Source organism: Telopea speciosissima, chromosome 11 (assembly GCF_018873765.1).
Source record: "Telopea speciosissima isolate NSW1024214 ecotype Mountain lineage chromosome 11, Tspe_v1, whole genome shotgun sequence".
Lineage (NCBI taxonomy): Eukaryota > Viridiplantae > Streptophyta > Magnoliopsida > Proteales > Proteaceae > Telopea > Telopea speciosissima.
Window position 1 is genome coordinate 37,272,927 of NC_057926.1, and position 4,415 is coordinate 37,277,341.

The following is a 4,415-nucleotide window of genomic DNA, read 5'->3' on the forward strand; positions in this document are numbered from 1 at the left end:
CAATTTTTAACAACTGATTTAAGCCTTAACTGATCAACCAAGTGGTGGATATTAGGTTTGACCATCTAACATTTTATGGTCTTACTACTAGTAGGGATGTAAACGGATCGGATTCGGCTCGAATGGTGCTATATCCGCATCCGCATCCGATTAGTTTTTGGACGGATTCGGATAGTGCTAAACGGATACGGACACGGATATGGATCGAATATTTTATTCGTTTACTTGTAAATATAGCTTTTTGGATAGCTATAGCCTATCCGTATCCGCATCCATTTAGCTTTGAGACGAATTCGGAAAGTACTAAACGGATACGAACACGGATATGGAAACGGATTTCGACTATTCATTTACACCCCTAACTACTAAATACTCCCTTTTGCTATGACTTTAAGATGAAAAAAAAGAAAAAAGAAAATAGGGCAAATAGATGGGTTTCGGATGGATGGCGAGCTGGCTTTAGATGGGTTTGAGCTGGGCTTAAAGGGTTTAATTATAGACAAGTTCCAGATTAGTATGTTAAGAATCAGACCGATCCAATTGAACCGATCAAATCGAATTGATCGATTGAACTCATTATCGGTTCAGTATTAATTTTGAATTTTAGAAACTGTTAAAAGGTCAAAACAACTGGACCGACCATTAAACCAGACTGATAACAAATTGAAACTAATCGGACCGATAGATATTGATTCTCGATTTGATTTTTATTGACTGAACACCTTGTTGGTCTGATTCGAATTGACTTGGTATATAAGAAACAGATTGAAACCATACTGAATCAACTATTTGACATCTCTCTATTCTGGATAACATACAAGTCTTATGATGTGAATGTTGGTAATGCCAACCATAATTCTCATGAAAAGCACACCAGTCATAATTCACATGAAAAGCACACCAGTCTGCCCTGTGTAAGTAGTTACTGGACCGTCAAGTAAAACTCGTTGGAAGAGAAATACATTTGTAGTGAAAAGGTACAAGGAAATTATTTACTTAATCTTTGTGTCTCATAAAAGAAAATTCATTGGTTTGTTGATTCAATATAATTACATCTTAATATAACAAAGAATTCAAAGGATGACAAACTGGAACAATGCTGCTCTTCATATGGTTTCCAGTTCCATCATATCTTACTAGAAGAAAGTGAGACATTGGAGTAAACTAAAGAAATGATATTTGAACTAAAGATCTATACAGCTTATGAAAGTCATTGCATATAGTATGGTAGAATTCCTCAGTCAGCCATGAGTTTAGTATGATGGAATTGTCGAGGCATTGTCGTCCCCTGCAATATTTTTGTTTAGGTTCATGGATTTCTCGCTGTAATCCGTTGAGGATAGAAAAAAAAAAGGGAAATTTACAAATACCCCCTGTGGTATGGGTTTATTATCGATGCATCCATCTGTATGTACTCTTTACTTGTACCTCCTCTACTTTTTATATTAATTGATAAGTTAGTCCAAACCGTTAACTTTGGACAAAAAACATTAGAATTTTAACTGAACTGACCATATTGTCCTTTCAACTATGAACCCTTCCCAATCCGAAAGAAGACGAACTGAGAGGCGGTGTCGCTAGTTCTGGCTTGAGTCTCAAAACTCTCAACCCATTCGTTGCCGATGGAGAATCACATTTATTCTTCCTACCCAGATTCTGGTGACTCCTCTCCCCGATCGCGTGAGATCGACCTAGAGAATGCTACCTGGGACGAGCCTCCTAATTACAAGGTGAAATTCATGTGCAGCTATGGTGGCAAGATCCCGCCTCGCACTCAAGATAACCAGCTCACTTACATCGGCAGTGACACCAAGATCCTCGTTGTTGACCGCAACATCAGATTCTCCGGCATCATCTCAAAGCTTTCTAACCTCGACGCCGAGGTCTGCTTCAAGTACCGGCTCCCAGGTGAAGACATTGACGCCCTTATCTCCGTCACCACCGACGAGGATCTCGAGCACATGATCGAGTATGACCGTCTTCACCGCGCCTCTGCTAAGCCTGCTCGTCTTCGCCTCTTCCTCTTACCAATCAACCCTCCTACTTCCGCTAAGCCCAAAGTCGACTGGTTCGTCGACGCATTGAATTCCTTGCCTATGCAATCTCTCAATGGCACTTCCCCCCTACGGCAGCCGCCAAGCAAACCAACCCTAATTTTCTCTTTGGATTGGATAAAGGATCAACACCACCAGTTCCGACTGCTGCTAATTTGCAAGAATCTACCTCGGAAACGGCGGTTTCAGAGGTACCTCCTATCGAAATTTCCTCCCTATTAGATTCGAATAGAGATCCTATGCTTGAACCAAGCCAGAACCAACGCCACAGCCTCTCCGTTCTTCTTCCTTTTCAAACTAAGGGCATCATATACCACATATGCAACACAGCCTGCTACAACCAAGAACTGAGAGAACCTTGAAGACCAATCAAACCACAGTTCAGTTGGATCAATCACTAGTTCGGCTAGTGCACACAATAACCCTCTTATTGAGGTTTGGTTTAACTACATTTAACCCTCTCATGGACAGCTCAGAAGTTAGATACATATATAGAGAAGAATAAAGACAGTAAAGTTACAAGAGGAAGGTAATCACCTATGTTTTTAATCCATTTTAGCATCAGGAACACAACTATACACCAATTACGGTCCTTGCCAAATAAAATAACACAATCCAAATTTCTTATATATATTGGATGGATGAAGAGCCATGTGCCATGCACATGCAGGACAAAATATCCTACGTTCTTTAATATTTATGCAGATGGTAAGGGCATATGCAGTAGCAGAGGGCTTAATTGATAGGGAAAAGGTAAGAAAACAAGGATGCATGTCACTTCTTTTCCCTTTGTGCTTGGGTATGTGTATGAACAAATTGTTGTATTATAGAAATTAAGTTCAGGCCAGTACAGCTCTTATACGATAAAAATGCATTTGGCAGTGAATGTGGCAAACAATAAATTTCCTTACTAGGAAAAAATTACCAATAATGCAAGAACAAGAATCAATTGTAGTCACAACCGACAAGACACTAACATCAGCTATGAGATGAAAATGGAGAACAATAAAAAGCTAACAGCAAGAGCTAGCATCAGCTACATGAACAGACTTTTCTGCCCAAAAAAAGGGTCTAATCTTCTGGATCCAAGAAGGCTTATCATACATAAAGCAATATTTGTAATAACATAAAACTGATGACCTATCATACATAAAGCAATATTTGTCTCAAGAGTGTAATGCCAATTTAATTTCCATTTACAATACATAGTCTTTCATATAATCTGATGACCTATCAATTTTAAATTGTTCCAACCATTTCTATAGGTGGATATATCCACCTCAAGAGTGTAATGACAATTTAATTTCCCTTAAACATATAAAGTCTTTCATATAATCTGAATCTATCAAATTTAAGATGTTCAAACCATTTCTTTAAGTACACCTATCCACCTCAAGAGTGTAATACTGTAATGCCATTATCATTGCCCTTAAAAATATAAAGATATAGAGAGCCAGACAGAGAACAAATGGAGTATACCTGCTCTTCAGAGCTCTGGATCTCAAAATAGGGGATATTGGGTCTTCTCGCTGCACGAGGAAACGAATCTGCAACCAGCAATTGGGGGAACTTACTATTAAAGACAAATCGAAAAGGGTTATTCCACTTAAGAACCCTAATAAATTACAGATAAAGAGAGCAAGAACAGCAAATGGAGAATACTAATACCTGCTATTGAGACCTCTCAATCTCCACCAACGGTGGTTAGAATCGATCAACCACCACCTCTATACACGGTCTTCTCGCTAGCTGAAGAACGTCTTCCTAGCGAAAGTAGAACGAAGGTCAAAAATCGTTTTCATTTCCTCATTACCCTTAAGTCATTTTCATTACAGGTGGTACCTTTATCATTAGACTAATCAAGTACAATTAGTACCAACGGTTCAGATTGCAGACACAATAAATCAACGGCTCACATTGATCCGTTGAGCTTAACGTTGCGTTTAAATCAAATGAGGGTTGCGCTGCGACCACTCAAACAATTTTCCTTTTTTTACTCAATCTGTGGATCCCATGATCATTATCATCCTCTTCTTTCCTACCCCACCCCCTGTTCTTCATGTTTCCCTACACCCTCCCTCCCTGTTCTTTCTGCCCGCTCTACGAAGAGGACGATAAAGAAAAAGCTCTTTCCTACTCTTAGAACAAACATCAAACAAAACACGAACAAAAAAACAAAAACAGAGCAAGATGACATGGAGATTTAACATGATTCACATTACATACACGAGCAAAGCTAAAATGTTTTACTATGTAAATCAAAGAAAGTTACAATGGAGATCTCTCAAGAACACCCCAAGCTAAGATGTTTATTCGGTTTGGTTTTGAGTCTGATATATGGTTATTTAATTCGGTTCAATT

At 38.8% G+C, this 4,415-nt stretch overlaps 1 pseudogene; it reads left to right on the forward strand.

Annotated features, from left to right (window-relative positions):
* Positions 1 to 1,608: 1,608 nt before the first annotated feature.
* LOC122645054 lies at positions 1,609 to 2,416 on the forward strand (annotated as a pseudogene).
* The last annotated feature ends 1,999 nt before the right edge of the window (positions 2,417 to 4,415 follow it).